This window comes from Oreochromis aureus, linkage group 15 (assembly GCF_013358895.1).
Source record: "Oreochromis aureus strain Israel breed Guangdong linkage group 15, ZZ_aureus, whole genome shotgun sequence".
Lineage (NCBI taxonomy): Eukaryota > Metazoa > Chordata > Actinopteri > Cichliformes > Cichlidae > Oreochromis > Oreochromis aureus.
In genome coordinates this window covers 38,145,362-38,162,131 of record NC_052956.1, presented here as the reverse complement: position 1 = coordinate 38,162,131, position 16,770 = coordinate 38,145,362, and the positions used below count along the sequence as shown (strand labels likewise).

Here is a 16,770-nt window from a genome sequence, read left to right as displayed (position 1 = left end):
GCCCTGCACGTTACATCAAATTTGCCATAGCTTTCTTTTACAGCCTTGTTTATTCCCTTTAATGGCAAGCAGTTATCCGCACAGTATGACTCCATGTAGGTGGTTAAGGCAACAGAAAAGATTGCATCTGAAAACACAAACCCACAATTTACACGCCAAATAAGCAATGGGATGTAAATCTAAACGCTCTAACTCCCTGCAATCCTCTTCTGCTGACACACTCAAAGCCTCCATCATTTTTTTTTATTATTTGGGGGGGTGGATTATGCTGTGGAGCAGCTAGCAAAGCATTTGTAACAACAACTACACTTTTAAATTGGTCTTTGTTCCTTAGCTAACAAAGACTCTGATGCTCAGGAAGGACAGCAAAGATGGGCTCACACGAATGAACAGCATCCTGACAGTGCGAGGCTGGCATGAGCTATCCATTCAGCCACAAAGCAACCTTTAAATCAGTCATAGTGGCTCGCCAATCGCAGGCTCACATCCACACTCATGACAGAGAGAGACACAAAGCAAAGTGAGCAAATGCCACCACCGGTCAGCACGTGCAAGCTCACAGTGAATAAAATCGATAACAAATTACCTTAATAAAACCTGAGTGGAACAAGCCTGGCTTGTTGGGATATTTAAAAAATCTGGACAGGCAATGAAGGCTGCATCATATCTGTTTAATCCACACGTCAAATATCCAAAAAGCTCAGCTGCTGCTCTGAGGCGGGGACCATCCCAGCAGAAAATGGAGCTAGAGTCCATAATGTGGCAAATTTTGATGTGTTCACACCCACTCGCCCTTTCACACTCGCTCGAGAGCCTTGTGTTCTATGACAGCGTGGTATACCAAAGTTTAGTAAAGAGTGATATGTCTCCCTCAGACCCATACAGCAGTGTGCCGGGCTCTATTGATCCGCCAGTGGAGACGAACACGCAAGCGAATAGAGGCAATGTGGGGCTCTGGCACATCAAGAGCAGCTTCAGTTCTTTGAAACCAGACGCACTTCCATTCAAACGGGGCTACAGACTGAAAAAGGTGCTCTCATACTGGTAAACTACTCATAATGGCCAGGCTTAAGATATCAAGCAACGACATCTGAGAAGACAGTCTCCTTCTTTAGGACGCATTCCCAGGTAGATTACATTATTTCCACTGAGTGTAGATAGACCTGTATTTCTTTGCAGACTCCCACATGAAATCACACAATTTTATCACCACTTTAACCAAGAATCAAACATCGCCAGCATTTATACATTTTGAATTTCGTGTCATTTTCATCCCCCTTGTTTACCATAACTGACTCATGGTTACCTTGTGAGGATGCCATGGCACGTATGTTATATGCAAGATGTCAGAGGGACGTGTGCACGAGAAGAATGGAGAAAGAAACTTGAGTTTTACTAGCTCACACACTCACTCTGAAGCCTTTCAGGCTCAGCCAAAACCAGTTGCACAATATACGACTCCTTCAATTGTGCAAGGACCACTTTGATATGCTAATATGTTCCTTCCAAACAGCTGGAATTTGCACTCACATTAGCCTAATTTTACCTTTTTTTTATATACAAGTATGAGGAAATGGAATCATCATCACAATACTAAAAAAAAAAAAAAAAAAAAAAAAGTATTCAGGGAGCAGCAGCTATGCTTCTTATAAATTCCTTAAATTTCAACACTTTTTTATTGAGAGTATGGATTTGTGGAGAAGATGAGAAGATGAACAATCACTTTGTTATTGGGTTTATTTTGTTTCTCATTTGAAACATTATCTAAGAATATATGAGGCAGAAGGGGGGAAAAATCCTCTTTTACACTAACTCTATAATCCGCTATGGACAAGTACATATACGTGAGAACGTGTTGTGCAGATATATTAAAGATAGACATGAGGAAGAGTAATCCAGGCAGGAATTCGAAGGTCTGTCTCTCGCCTTCTTAAGATTAGTCCTGAACCCCCCAGAAAGAGAAGAAGATGAAGAAAAAAAAAAAAAACTGTGGGCATGTGAAGTCTGCTGGAGCTAAATTTAACCCAATCCTCTGATCGATCACTGAAGATTGCTGCTCCGCTCCAGGCAGCCATGCATCACCGGCTGACCGCTGTGTGTTTCTCCAGCAAAAGGAGAGGCACGCACCGCACCGCATGTGCGCGTCTCCCGCCTCCTCTTTAACACATGGTTGACAAGACACGCTCGGAATCGGTGGGCCTAAATAATAAATGCGCAGTAAAAGGATCTAATTTTTACTGCCACTCTGCGCCCACTGGGTTTGAGTTAAGTGTAAGCAAGCCAAATCAGTTCCTATTTTTTTTATCGATGCTCTCGTCTTTTTATTTTTATTTCACCATTTAATTCCAACGTCACTTTCCACCCTCGGAGCCAACTGCATCACAGGCTAGCTCTGGGGCAAAACTAATTATTACATCTCTTGTTGAGGCTCGAATCATTTTCTTTCTGTTTTCTTTCTTTCGTTTTTTTTTTTCTTTTTGGACAAATAGCCTAACCCCAATTATAATGGATTAGCCCGTGAATGCTCTCCAGAAACAGGCAGACAACACTTCTCAGGTCACAGCTTCCAGCGTAAATCCCCATTCAAAGCTACAAGACCCATCAGTGGATTTAAAAAACCCTCAGTGGCCAATACCACCAGCAAAACTCCACCTCAACTTTGGAGGCATAAATCCCAATTAAATGACGCTTTACGTGTTCTGGTTCATAGAAATTGCGCTGCTGAACCCCCTTACCACACACACACACACACACACACACAGAAACACACACACGCACTTTAAAATTGTTTCAATTCAGACGTTCAGACTCGGCAGCCGAACAAATCAATCCACATCTGGTTATGTTTTGATTAAGCACTTTTCAATTAACCACGGTACCCGTCGGTACTCCACTGCAGACTGCGCTGCTCTGTTTTTTAAATCATCGTTATTATTATTTTAGTCTCGCTAAACTTATGGTGCCTCTTTTATAATCCGAATTTCCTAAAACAACTACCTCAGACACAATGTCAAATCTGACTCGCCGTCCATCGTTTTCTAAACAAGTTCCGAAACGCGAGGTTCAGAAGTGACCGAGACAGAAGGTAAAAGTTACGATACTTTAGTTTGCTGTTTGGATGTTTCACAAGTTTTGATGGTATTAATGCGCAGAAGGAGAGTGGGGTAAAATAAAATCTACTCTTACCTTTCTCGAAAAGCAGCCACGCGGGGCTTGATTGAAGACAGTGAGTAGGAAACTGTGAGCTGTATAAAAAAGATTAGTTTAAAAAAATGTCAGATTGTGGAAAGGCAGTCTGATGTGAACTCCTCTGCAGCGAAGAGAGTGAGTCTGCAGGTCTCAGGCATGCTCGCCTTGTCTGGGACAGAGGCTGGCTTTCAAGCGGCAGGTCTCCCTTTCAGCCCGTACATTCCCCTGCACCGGGCGCACACTTCCATGGCACGCAAGGTGTTGCTCTGCGCTCAGTCCTAACTCATCAGCCACCTCATGCACACCTCTGAGCGGCTCATAGAGTCTCGGCTCTCCCTGTGCGTGCGCCCTCACTCCCCGACGCAGCAGCGGTAACAACAAGAGTCAAGAAAGAGAAGCGAAGCTCGGGGACCAAAAAACCAAGGACTTGAGTGACTGAGAGGGACAGACAAGAGTGGGGCTTTTCAGTGTCTGGTGGAGGGGAGAAGACGAAGATCTCTCTCCGCTACTGTAGCCGCCGCCGGTGCTGCTCTCCTGGCTTCCCTGAATGATACTGTGTGGGGACTGGGCAAGTTTCAGCGGCTAGCCTCTGGAAAAGATCCCGCTCACAGTGTTGAGACACTTGGAGGAAGCAGCGCGGAGCGGGCTTCCAGTGAACAGCGCCAGTGCAGTTGATACCAGGCTGCCGACTGCAGGAGCTGTCTGAGCGCAGGTCTACACTAAAACCTGACATGGATTCTAGATCCACCACGGCTCGGAGTCTAGACGCATCACAGACTGTCCTCATCAACTTATCATCATGCCCGGCAGGACTGTGCTCAGCTTATTTTCATACAGAGGGGATATTCCACTGCATCATACAGAAAGTAAAGATTTATTACGAGTGCAGCTCCTTCATTTTTGGCCACTCTTTTTTTCTGCTTAAAGAAGCAACACTGCTTCCTTTTGGGTATGAGAGGCCCATATTCTGTCACAGTAGGCAGTCCGGCCTATTCAACCAATGACAGTGGAGTCATTCTACTGTAATACTAGCAAGCATCAAAAGAACACGGAGGTGCACACAGACGTTTTTCTCCCTCACTCAAACCGGCCCCATTTGGACAGCACTCTGGCCCGTGCAGCGCTGGTCAAGCTGCCGCTGGTGTGTAGAGCCAAGCGTGTGCGGAGCCAAGCAGTTTTTCAAACCAAGAACCTCTTCAGAGTTGTGAATGTATTTTTCCCCTTCTTTTTTTTCATCACTCCTCTTTTCCTTTACATGATTCATGACACCATTCAGCAGTCAATGGATTTCTTTTCAGGCTTGTGGGACTTTGACCCTGGCACTCCTTACTGCATGCAGTATGTTATATTGGTTTTCTACATTATACTCCACTGTGGGTAAAATGCAGATTATTATGCTTAATCGTGCACAGCATTTCTTTCTGTAATGAAGCTGAGCTCCGATATATGTTTTTTTTTCCTATTAAAACAAACAAATATATATATTTATGAAAGTTTGGAAATCTAATTATCGGCACAGCTGTTATTTGGCGTTCTTTATTAGGGCCACTTTCTTAGTTTCACAATATCTAAAAATAAACACAGCTGTTTTATGTTTATATTTGAGTCTTGCTAATACTTGGAGCGTGCTGTAATCTGGTTAAGGAATGGCGTTAAACATCAGGTAGAGCGCAGGCACACACCTGGCTTCAATATAAAAAACCCCACTGTCTTTCACCCACTATGGGGAAATGTGAAGTTGAGTCATGCTTGCCAGGTGAAGGTGAACGCAGGAGAGGGGCAGACTTATGTTTTCATAAGCATAATTTTACATAATAATACGGGCCGTTTTTGCAAGGGACAAAAAAAGAGAAAACAGATGTAATAAAAGGTCATCCAGTGACAGGCATCCATATCTGGGAGAGATGTTTATTCATAAGTCGGGACTAAAAACACATGTGGTCTCTCTGGCTGCAACAGCTTAAACTGCCATTTTGCATTTGGAGTCATTTGAATATGTTTCCTCGGATTGTCAACAGAGGGCATTAGACTTGTATTATTATTATTATGAATGTACTCAGTTCACTGAATTGTAAAATGCACAGCACTATAAATTACAAACAGGTGAAGACAAAGATATGATTTTTTTGCTTGTTTGTTTGTTAATGACAGCCTTGCTGGCGTATGATCCCCAGTCAGTTTCTTGACCAGCGCATAAATTGTTCATGTGCAATTGTTAATGAATAACTGTGATGTAATCATATCCTGCAAAGGTAGCAGACTATTGCACGTAATCACTCACCAAATGGCGCATGATACCTGCTGGCTCTTACTCAACCCAGACACGCCGAGGTGAAAAACAACATCATAATTATCAAAGCCTTTTCAAATATCAAGTATATACTGTTAATCAACCAAAACTGAAAATGTTAATGTGTGTTTGCAGCATAGTAAATAAGTAAATACTGGTTCTTTTCCTGGCCTGGAGGAATAAACTTTCTGAGATAATGGAAAAACCTTTGGAGTCCCTTTGGCACGTGGCAGGAATTTCATACCCTCCTGGGTTTCAAAACAGGCCAACTCGTAATGTCAATCCTCATATTTTTAGTCCTTTTACTGAATGTAAAGTGGGATTAGGAAAGATATTAATATTGAATTATATACTAAATAACAGCACAAAATGTAACCATTTAAAGTATTCCCCGATCAAATAAGGCAACGGATTAAGTCGGTCGCTGGGACACTTGTTTGAAATACCTGAGAAATCCCTAATGGAAATCTATTTGTTTGACACAGACTGACTTCCACATGAGAATCTTTTCATAAACAACAGCTTTATTAATAACCTCTCCAAAACAAAGAAGAAGCAAGGATCAGAGCTGGAGTCATTTCCACTAGGAAAAATTCAGGTTTTGTTGATATGCACCAAAAACAGACAAATTCAGTACAGGATGTAGTTTTCTCCTTATTGTCCAGTCAAGCTTAATGATTTGGTTGACAGAGATGTAGAATGTCTACCAGGGCTCTGACATGTTCTGAAGCTCTCCAAAACACTTACTGCAACGATCACAAGATTGTCTGAAATCTCCAACTCTCGTATTAACTTTGATCTTGAAGTTTGAACATCGGGTGATGTCGGTTCAGTTAAAATGACTCATCATGAGGAGCTTATCCAGCTTGTAGGTTACGTAGGGGGAAAATGTATAATTAAATAGTAATCTTAAAAATTCCCTGCTTTGGAACGCCAGATCAATGAGCTTGCATCCTATGGAAAATTAGCATTCTTTGGCTGTATTTGGGCCATTTTAGTAAGATTTTTAAGACTGTTAATCAACAATGATACAACTATTTACATATAAATATTACTATATTATATATAAGGACTAAATTGTTTCAGTTTTTATCTGTTATGATGTATCTCATGGCACATGTATCACTATTGTATTTAGAATGATGGAACAAATGTAAGTAATCGGGGTTGTTTATTACTTTTGGTTCACAGGATAAAAAAGAGGATGCACAGCTAGTACAACTGTGAGGTTTTCATATCAGTGAAAATGACGTCAGACACTTCAGGCAGACCTAGATTATCCATGTTGAGAGCAAACATGTCATCCCGTCTCCCATGTGGTTCCTCGGCTGTTTCTTAACCTTCAATTTTCGCTTAACAAAGCTTATTGGTTCTTTCCCAAAATATTTGCACATGATTGGCACCTCAGGCACACATGACCAGTCACAGGACCGCTGCTGATTCCAACAAATCCGTGTCCTTTAATGATGATGGACAAAGACTTGGCCCAGCTACATGCTTCAGAGCACATCTACCCTTGATCATTTATGTTTTCAGTGTTCTTTTTATCTCATTTTATTAGATTTACTTGGACGACCCCGATTTACAGTCCTGTGCAAAACACTTTTAAGCATTTTGGATGTTTACATTTTTATTCAATCATGCAGGATCATCAAAGACGTGTCTGATCTGTTCTAAATTCATTCTGCGGCACGACAATGACCCCAAGCATCCAGCCGCAGTCGTTAAGTGACAAGAATAATTAGAGGTCTTGCAACAGAGTCCTGATGTCAACATCATGGAGTTAGTCTGGGATTACACGAAGAGACAAAAGACGCTGAGACAGCCTTAATCCACAGAAGAACTAAAGCGAGTTCTCCAAGATGCTCAGAACAGCCTACCTGCCAAGTGTGTCAGTGTGTGCCTACAGGAAAGGGAGCGTGTGTTAAAGGCAGTGGGTGGTCAAAGCAAATTTTGACTTGATTTGATTTCTCGTCTTTTTAACCGCACATCAAGCATGAATTGATAAACACTAACACTCACTAACCGTGAGTGTATTACATCAGAAGTCTCTATCAGAGCTTTGTGTCAAGACACCGGGATGTTGAGGTGACAAAAACAAGTTCCAATTAACTTCCTTCTGTAATTACGGCATCATTTAGACTTGCTCGTTTGCTTTTACCCAAATCGTTAGAGTGCAGATAAAAGAATCAGCTTTAGTAAACCAAAAGAGGTTTCCTTCCAATATCCTTTTTCTCACATCTCTTCCAACTACTACAGATGAGAAGTTCAAAGTGGAATTTTGGATACGTGAAATGTGAACTAGTGATGTTTCTTACCCCGATTCGTTTGCATGAATCTGTTCCAAATCAAGTGAAACTCCTCCTGACTCTCTGTATTCTCTCATCAATTTTGTAAAGCTGGCTTCAGTGGTCTCACTGGATATCAAACTCTTGGAGTAGACTCGTAATCAAAGAAGGCCTCCCTCCGCAGTGGAGTCTTGGTTAATATTTATGTAGCCATGGGCAACGGCGTAGCTTGGAGTTTTGACCTCACTTCTGCAGCACCTTGAGGTGTCTCCCTACGTCTGCTTGAACTGAGTGCAGAAGTGGGACTAAAAGGGATTCTCAAAATGCTGAAGTTAGATTGTTTAGCAGCTTTTACAAAGTGTGCGTTAGAATGTTGCAATATTAGACCTTTTCAAAGGCAGATTTTTCAATTGTAACAGAATGGAAAAGACTCCTGGGAATGAAAACGGGAATAAAGTAAACCAGAACACACAAGCATCCTTTGAATATAATGCAGCAGCCTTCATTAACAGACCTTCTACTAGTGTGAAAAATTAAAATATCTTTCTTTGAAATGGTTGGCAAATAGTTTAAAGCTCTCTACTGAAATTTGGTCCTTGCATGTATGGATTCAGCATGACTGGAAAGTGGAGCCACGCCTTCATTCAACAGGCTTTTTTTAATGAGGGTCAAAGTCACCTTTTAAGATTGCCAATGTGATCTCAGCAGATGCTGTGAAGTTTTAAACAGAGCAATAATATTACTCACCATTATGTTCCTCAAACTAGAAAGTGCCGTGTGACACTCGGGCTTTATTTTGTTTTTACTTTGTGGTTTGGGTTAATTAAAAATGAATGGATTACCATACGTTAATGAAAGCTTGTTTTATGCCTTTTTAATTTGCCTGCTGACAGCTTTTGAGTGTTTTTCTCAAGGCTCATATTTTGTGTTAAGTACATTATCAGTGGGGTATTTACACCACCGTGCAACCGCGCCCGAGTCAATAATTAATAAAAGAGTATGACTGTTGTTTTAAATCAATACAGTTTTGTTTGTCTTTTGCGACTATTTTTTTCTTTTCATTAAACAAACCCAAGAAAGGCGCTCGAGAAATCTCTTAATAGAAGTCAACATGTTTGTGCTGAGAGCTGGCACACCTAGGACAAACTTATCAAGTCCCCATGAATGATCTCACCATTTTGCTCAAATTTCAGTTATTTAATTACTTTGTCTGTTAAAAAAAAAAATGCTGCTGAGGTTGCCTCCCTCCCCCAGCTCCCCCTTAAAGAGCCTAGGACTTATAATTGACCCAGCAGACAGGAAGCAATTAAAAAGAAGTCTAAAAAGAAGTCAAACACATGAGGGGCTTTGAGATCAAATTTTGACAAAGGGAAAAAGAAAATTCCCGTGTAAGCATGTTGGGGTCTGGCTTGCACAACTGTCACATGAGTTGACTTTTAAAAGACCACGTTACGTAAACAAATCATTTTAAAGCAAACTGTGTCACGGAGTAAACATTAAGGAATCGTAGCACCCCTTAAACTTTGTCCTGCTCTCAAACCGTCTAAAAAAATACACTTTTTTGATACAAAATAACTTTTGCTCTTTTTGAGGTTTGATATATGAGAGACCCGCTGGTTTAAACAAGCACATGGGAGCAACAGATATAGGTGAACAATCTCTATTCAAATGTTTTATATGGAATCCTAGCCAAGTGGAAACAGATGTGCTTCACTTGTGACCTATAAAAAATGATATATGGTCACCAGTAATATAGTTCAGCAGAGGCCAGCAGTTCCAATTTGCTTCACTTTGCTGCATGGTACTCTGCGTTCTGTAAATGTGGACATATTTTTAAACAAAAATTGCAGGGTTTTGAGCTGGGAACCTAAAAAAAATAAGAAATGACTCAGCTGAATGAAAAATCCATTTATTCGTGATTGCAAAGCCTTCGAAGCTAACGTTTATTTTTTGCTATGCCCAATTTCTGTTTTCACAATCACAATTCATCAAGTTTCATTATTATCATTTAAAAACATTTCTTTTTTCACCTTTGAAATTTTCAGGGAAGGCTACAGTACTTTTGTATTGTAGCCCAGCTATTCTTCAGTTGTCTCCTGTAAAGTTTTTGAATATATGCGAAATACTCACACAGCGATAAAGACCCCAAATGTGTTTTGAACAATACAAAAAACAAACAAATCTGGAAGAAAGTTTAGCAAGTAAATAAATAAAAGTTATTCATTTTCACACATTTCCAGAAGCTACTTTGCTTAGTCTGGGTTCTGTTACCACTGGCTAAAGAGCAACAGCAACACAGCGATCCACATACAGACACAAAGATGATCTTCCTGTGGCTGCTGAGAGGACAACAAAGTCTAAAAAGTCCCGATGAAGAGGGACAGGTCAGTGTGAGAGGAGACAATGCTTCAAAATCTCCATTTACCTGGACAGACAATAATAGAAATCAACTTTATTAGTGAACTGTGCAGAGGATAATCTGTTGGCGTTAATACCCTCTAGCATGAGCAGGAAACGCCCGCAATTGTTCTCTCTAATTAAGATGAATACCACCCTACAAAGACAGAGGAAAATAAGTGACCTCACCAGTCCCTTTAGAGGTCAATAATCTTTCAGAATAATTGCCTGAAATTTTAATTGAAGCAAAATCTTACTTAAGCATTCATCATTGTGGACAGACATTCCTCCCTTCAATTTTGCATTCTTATTAATTCAGCTAATTTAAAAGTAACCGCTTTGTGCCAGTATAAAGGAACACAATTATAAGTTTTAAATACATATAGCTTATTTCCATAAAACATTACTGTTCTAAATACAGAGGCTGCTCACCAAGGCATAAAAAGATGACCAAATTTATGCTGGCTATTGCCTCAGATGCTTAAACTTATTACTAAGTCAACAACCAGTGTCGAAGGTTTTTCAATTTGCCAAAACTTGCACATATGACTAAACAAATTGCTCTTGAGGGCTGATTACTTTTTAAAGGTGGGCTCCCAGTCACACGCTTCAAGAAACACATGCTGTGTGCAAATGCACAAGGTCGTATGTAAATGCAACAAAATCGTATCCTTTAATACACGTTTCCTAATAGGTCTGGAACGGCACCAGTCGCAGCCATTCGACACAACTGTTTATTAAGCCAAATTAGTCCGAATGAAATCTTTCCAAGCCGATCAAATAGTTTGCTTGATTAGTAGTGTGTTCATCCTGGCACAGTGAAGAACAGATGAATCCAATAGGGGGAAAAGACGAGGAAAGGCAACTCTAATTTCTGAGGACAATGAACTAAATTGTTCTGTCCCAATTTCTCAAGAGATACTTTGTAATCATGGTAAATTATTGTTGCATGGTAAAGTGGGAAAAGAACAATAGCGGTTGTTCCAGACTTTCTGCGTGTTTGCACAAATAAAGAGAAATTTCAAAGATTTTGAAAATAAAAGTTCCATTACAGCACACACGAGACTGTTGGGAAATGACAATCTGCATGGAAATGTTGGGTTTTTTCCTTTTATGCACTGGCAAACAACAACACATCATCATTATCATCACAGATCCACTAATGGCTGATTGCAGTTGTAGTTGGTCAACACTGCTCTTGTTTTTTGTGTGTGTCATCTATCAAATTATTATATGCCTATAAAATGTTAATATATCAACATCAATGTAATATGTCCGTGTGGGATGCTGATATAAAGGATACTGAAAGTTAAATACAGATTGTGCCTGTAGACTTTAACACAATAGCTCTGTGGCAGAAGAGATAAAATTATCCCCATTTTTTCTTTTTATAATTATAGTTTCTGTCTATCTGATGCAAAAGGAAAAGCTAAAGGTCTCAGCATCTGTGCAGCCTCTTACCTATTGTGCTTTGACCTGCCTGATGCATTGAATTCTCTCTTGTGAGGCTGTGTTACAAACTCTGTGTGGGTGTGTTTTTTTCACAAATGTTCTCAATAGCAAACCTCACAGACGTAACCTTCAGAAACATGCTACTTCATACCGCTTCCTTTTAAGCCACCTCGAATTTGTCTGCATTAGGGTTCGCCAAAGAGGAGAAATTAGTCAGTGATGTCAGGACTAACATAAATACTTCTCACGAAAGAAGCAGAATAAATAGGGGTCAGCATAATAAATGCAATAAATGTTCCACAGGCAAGAGGAAATGGAAAAATGGAAATGTGCAATGGATCCCATCCATATTTCAGGCGATGGGATAGGCTTGCCATGTTTAACCTAACGCTGGGATATTTGATTAACTGTGTTAATCATTTCCCATCTGCACTGGGCCCCTGTCTCTGCCTTTTGATTAAATTCCGACTAGTCTTGCATTGTTCATTATGTGTACTTGTCAAATAATTGACTGCTTGCAGGCAAAAAAGGAATGTACGGCTTTCAATCTTGATGAGGAAGTGCTTTAATATCATGTCATTCACTTTGCATGTCCAGGAGATGAGTGGAAGGCACAGGAACATGTGCATCCCCAGTGGAACCTCAGGGGTAGAAAGGTTATCAGGAATTTGGCCCAGCTGGCTTTCAACACGTTTTTTGCCCCTAAGGGTCGCGTCCAGGGTCAAACACACACAGACTTTTCTGTGAGTTATCTGTCTCAGTATGTATGGAGAACGCATGACAGGAATTCAGTTCTCAGCGTGATCTCCGATGACGGGGGTGTGATACGCAATGGGTAATGTTAATTAAAACATCTTTAAAAGGTAATTATGTGTGCTGGTTGGCGTGCTGTTTGTGTAATATATTTGCTTTTTTTCAGCATATGCAGACTGATTATTGACGTGTTCCATATAGATTTCCTCAATGGAGACATGAATAATGCCATTTCAGGTGTCACCTTTTTATATTCAAGACTTTCTAATGCAACCCTCCTTTTTAATTACTTCACAGCACTAGTGAATCAAATCATAAAGCTGTCAGCCTCCACTAAGAACGCAGACCTGCTGCGATAATGATACCTGACTCAAATGACAGCTCCGTGCTGTGTTATTCCTGGGGTTAAGGGTGTGTAACTCCAGGCTCTTCAGCATTGTCTTTGCTCCCAGTCTTAATACAGCCTTGTTTCTGTCGCCCTTAAGAACGAGGCGTACCACTCTCTATGCATATGCAGCGAGCTGACAGCCGCTCTTTTTCCTCCTCAAGGATAAACTCATAGCGACCACTCGACGCCATTAGCCTTGTAACATAAGTAAAACTCTGCTGAAGCGAATGGGGGGAATAAAAGACAGTGGGAAGGGGTTATGGTCATGTAAGGCCATTTTGCAATCCTGTTATGAGCCACATCTGTGTGAATAATTTATTCCTAAAACGCTTGTTTCCAGCAGTCTCAGTCAAATCACTTCATTGTGGAAGTGAAATGAATTTACTTGCATGGCTCCACAAGAACTGTCTAATGATAGACTTTTAATATTATGCCCCTATTGTTGTCACACTATTCACTGTCAAATCTACAAAAGGGACGGGATTTAATTAAACAACTACTTGTGGATTTCATCTCGATAGCTATGGCAACATCCTAACATCCCTTGCCAGACTGCAGGTTTGTTCTGCATCACGTTTCATTCAGCTCCACTCAAACTGCTGCTGCAGAGATCACAGAGAAGCCGGTTTCAGTTAGAAGTTAGCGCATTTATGTGGCTAATGATATGCTGTTGACAGCTAAGAAGTTCATCCTCGTTATTGTGTCCACGTTAAAGAAGCGTTGGGCTTCAGATGCTGCTGGCTCTCCAAATGAAGCCAACAGCGTTTGCGAATCTTCTGAGGATAAAGAGAAGAAGAAAGATTAGTAAATATGTCTGTGTGTGCGGGAGGTTCTCCACAAATTACTAGAGTGAACCTATAGGTCACCGCTTTGCCATGGTAAACATAAGCCGCTAGAACTGAGCTCAGGAGCTTTCCCACCATCTCTCCGAGGTGGCAAAGGCTCAGCCACTGCTGCATTCTTGTGTGTCTTACCATTAAAACCCAGTGAATACCCCGGCGACAATGGTCATGTGGTCAATGTGGAGGCGGCGGAGCAAGCGGCTCAGACTTGGGCAAAGGGTGATCACTGGAATGGACTCATTAAGTCACAGCTGTTGTGTTTTGAACAATGAGGCCAGGGTGCTTCTGAAACCTCTCCAGCACCCAAACATTGAAACCTCAGCTGAGGATGTTCTGCAGAGTGGGGGGAGAGTCGACAATAGGGGGAGGCCTGAGTAAAAGCAATTGCATCTTTGTCTCTGAGAGCTTAGTAAATATTTATGTGTTTTCTGTCCATTCTGTGTCTGGAAACGAGTGTGAGGACATAGGAAGGTCTTATTTGAATAGGCTTCCACTTGTGTGTCCTTGTTCACAGGCACCGAAATAACACGACGACCATCAATGGAAGAAAGCCTGCTCAAACAAAATGAAATATTTTATTTATTAGTCCTATTCTCTGTGCGGATATCTCATCTGGCTCAAAGTAAGAGTTGCCTTTGAATACCCGGTGACAGTTCATCTGATGCCGCATGTCGCCACAGTAAGAGGAAGCCAGAAAAGCAAAGCCAGTGACCTCTGTAAGGTTTGGGGGTCTCAAAACTATAACACCCTTCCTCTCCTAACAAAGCAGTCCCCTGCTGCTGCAGCCCTAGTAGTGAGGTGCCAGCACCATTGCAGTAGATTGGATTAGAGAGATGGCTAACTGTGAGATGGAGCCTAAGCTCACCACCAGTCCCATTTCTCATGTAAATGCCACAACAGTTCATGGCGCTCGATATAATAGAATGGATACAACACGGTTAAAAGTTCCTTTGTCTGAAAAATTACTAGCTGTGACATCGGTCGGCCAAGATCTTTTTCTTTTTTAAGTTCTCCACTCTGATGCACTGGGAGTGCCTGGGAAATAACCAGAGAAATGATCCTCGACTCATGTCATACTGTATTACTCTGCCAGCGGTTTTCATGGAGTAGAGAACTCTTGATTTGTTCTGTGTTTCCTTTTCCCTTTCGTTGGAGTCGGCAGTGTTTGTTTTGGAGCTGACAGCTGACGTTTTAGGATTCCGGAAGCGAGCCCACCAGCAGTCATGAAATCTTAACCTGTAACAACAAAGTTACTTCAACACAGCATTTATACTACTGGCAACAATGACAGTTAAAAACACGCTGGCAAGTTTAAGTGTAAACTTCTGTTTTATTCTAGCCTCTCATGTACGGTTGAAAGGATGAGACGTGGAAAGCAAATAGTGAAAAAGAGGCTACATAAACAGAGAGAGTGGGTTCTGGAAGAGCCAGAGAGGCTCAGGTTCAGGTCACCAAATCAAAGAATTCACACCCTGTCACCTCGGAAGCATGAGTAAAGAAACCGAGCCTCCAGATGACAGAGGAGCTAACTTCCACTTAAATATTTATTTGTGTTTAGCGGATACCCTCTGCTTCTTCCCAGGTGAGATCTGGCGTGTGAGATCCCCACTGCACGTCTTCACATGACCTCTCTTCACTCAAGATCTGTCTCATATTTTCCCGAGTTCAACCTGGATCCAATCACCAGAAGCCGGCAGAGCGGTTAGTCCTGTGAAAAAATAATTAAACTCAGGGGTTTCACATGTAATTGTCAAAACAAATTAAAGGGCCTTGTGCGTCTGACTATGTTATTTAAAAAAAAGCGACAGAGAGCGAGACCATTGTGTGTGCTCTTTCTTTTCTAACTTACTTTAAAACAAAACCGGATCGCTCTTTTTGTTGTTTTTTTTAAGTAATCGCAAATATTCTCCACCACATGCCTTCGTGCTTCCTCATATTCCCATGCTGAAGCCTTTCTAAATCCCCTCAAACTTGTAGTTTGTTTAAAGTGAGGAGCAATGTGATAAGACCTCTCCTGAGAGGCGAGAGCCATTTCAGTCAGCTGCCGTTTCAGTTAGGTGCACTGGTGTGTATTGGTTAAGCTGGTATTGGACCATCTCAAATTTGCCCCTTGGTGTCAGATAAGCGCACGCCCCCTTCTACCCACTCTCTGGACTGATCCCCCCCCACTCAACCCCCTGCCAATCCAACCCTCGTACACAGACACGAAGGCACGCATGCACACTCACACACACGCACTTCCCACACAGCTGTTTCCCTCCTCTGGGGGACTGTCAGGGCCAACTGTGCAGCCACTGAAATGAGCTGCTAATCCCTGTACAGACTCCCGAGCATATTACAATGCGCCAAGCCATCGGTGCATTCGCCACTGTGCGAGCACGAGCGATTAGTCGCTATGCATGCATGTATATGTTTAGGCGTGTGTCAATCTGTTTGAGTGCCAGCTGCATGAAGCAGCGTTTCTTCACGAGAGGCTGAAAATTATTGTTGTTCTTCTCCTATGTGACCTTGGTAATAGCTATATATCTGCTTGCCGCAGTCTCTAAGAGCACAACCAATTGCCATTTCAGGAAGAAGATTCCACTTCTTCCCAACAAGTGTTTCAGCCTCCCCTCTTTCCCTTTCATTGGAGCAAAGTCATTATTGGTGCTTATGAAAGTGAAATGAATGCGAGCGTAAGGGGATGGATGTGAGGTCATGGCCTCAGGGTCTGTGGGGAGTGAGGATGCATAAACTCATCACCTCGCGCTGATGGAAGACCGCTCACCTCAAACAACACGTTTGTTCCTCTCCGCTCATCACTTCTTTTGGTTTTTGGCCTCACCACACACCCGAGCGCAAAAGTATGAGCAATCTAGCCTCAAATGGTGTTCACAGAAAGCCATAAATAGAACATTTGAAGAAAATTCAGTGTGATTACCTGAAATCAATATTATAAGGAAGTGGAAACGCAGTCTGAATATCAAAGGCCAGAACAGCATGCCTTCCCTTTAACATTTCTCGGGTTTAATTGCAAAGGTGAACATTTCTTTGAATCTGTTAACATTGTTATCGTGGAACTTTTGTGAAATCATGCATTTTTAAAAAGGAGAGCTGATTTAAATCCCCAAATAAGAACTGAAATATTCATCAGTTTGATTATGCTTGCCCTTCGATGAGCTAATCAAACTG

The 16,770-nt window shown here is 41.5% G+C and overlaps 1 protein-coding gene across 13 annotated transcripts in view; it reads right to left on the bottom strand.

The window, feature by feature from the left end:
* The window catches only part of adgrl2a (adhesion G protein-coupled receptor L2a), a 94,089-nt gene extending 88,733 nt beyond the window's left edge, over positions 1–5,356 (bottom strand). For 5 of the 13 annotated variants that reach the window (XM_039598723.1, XM_039598726.1, XM_031756206.2 and 2 more), the window contains exon 1: positions 3,187–5,305. The gene's annotated coding sequence lies outside the window, so the exon portion shown is untranslated. Of the gene's footprint in view, positions 1–3,186 lie in introns of all 13 variants that reach the window. The other 8 variants (XM_031756195.2, XM_039598721.1, XM_031756196.2 and 5 more) reach the window with 4 other exon arrangements.
* Between the last annotated feature and the right edge of the window lie 11,414 nt (positions 5,357–16,770).